This window comes from Triticum dicoccoides, chromosome 3B (assembly GCF_002162155.2).
Source record: "Triticum dicoccoides isolate Atlit2015 ecotype Zavitan chromosome 3B, WEW_v2.0, whole genome shotgun sequence".
Classification (NCBI taxonomy): Eukaryota; Viridiplantae; Streptophyta; class Magnoliopsida; order Poales; family Poaceae; genus Triticum; species Triticum dicoccoides.
Window position 1 is genome coordinate 97,157,175 of NC_041385.1, and position 903 is coordinate 97,158,077.

Here is a 903-nt window from a genome sequence, read left to right on the forward strand (position 1 = left end):
GTGATTTGGCGCCCACGAGGTATGAATGGGGGCGGGCGGGGGGGGGGATTGGGAGGGGAGTGGAACCATGTCTTACGGACGCATTTCTCTGAAATGTGAGGGGGAGTTACAGTTCTACCCTTGCCTATAGGCTTCTCGGCTTGGGTCTGTGTACTGAGGGTCGGGGATAGTAGAGTAACTTTGCTTCTCCCCAAATAGTGGGCGGGAGCGATTTCGGGCGAGGAGGGCGTGTTTTGAACTATAGTGGGCGCGAAAAATTTCGGGCGAGGAGAGCGTGTTTTCAAATAGTGGGCGTGAGCTATTTCGGGCAAGGAGAGCGTGTTTTGCCGACCATTGTTTATGAATTATTCAGCACATGTCATTTCGGCCGAGGAGAAGGCGCGCTTGGATGAAGTTACAAACCTACCCTCGATGTACAATGGGCCAATTGATGCGTGTCCCACATAGAACGGTAATTTCACGTCTCCCATTTATTTGCTCGGGCGAATTCCACCGAGCAGAGAGGATGTTTAACGGTTCATTCAAATTTTGGGAGAACGAGCATCCACGTCTACCTTACCAAGTCGATTTGAATCAAATTTTGAAATATTAACTTGCCACTTCTTTTTTAGATGGAGAGATGATGCTCGGGAGTAATGTGTTTTTACATGCTCGTTGCTAGCGATTTACTATATGACAAATAGTTGACCCACTCAAAAACGCGAATCAAACCCAAAATGAAATATCTCGATTCAATGAAATAGCTCGTTCAGTAGGTCAAAATAGTGAACTAAATCCAAAATTGAACACCTCAATCGAGTAGCATGTTGTACAGTATTATAGTACTCCATGAACATGTTGAAAGTCAAATTAATGAACTTGTTTGATATACGCATATATCCGTTCATGTGTGGATTGCAGACA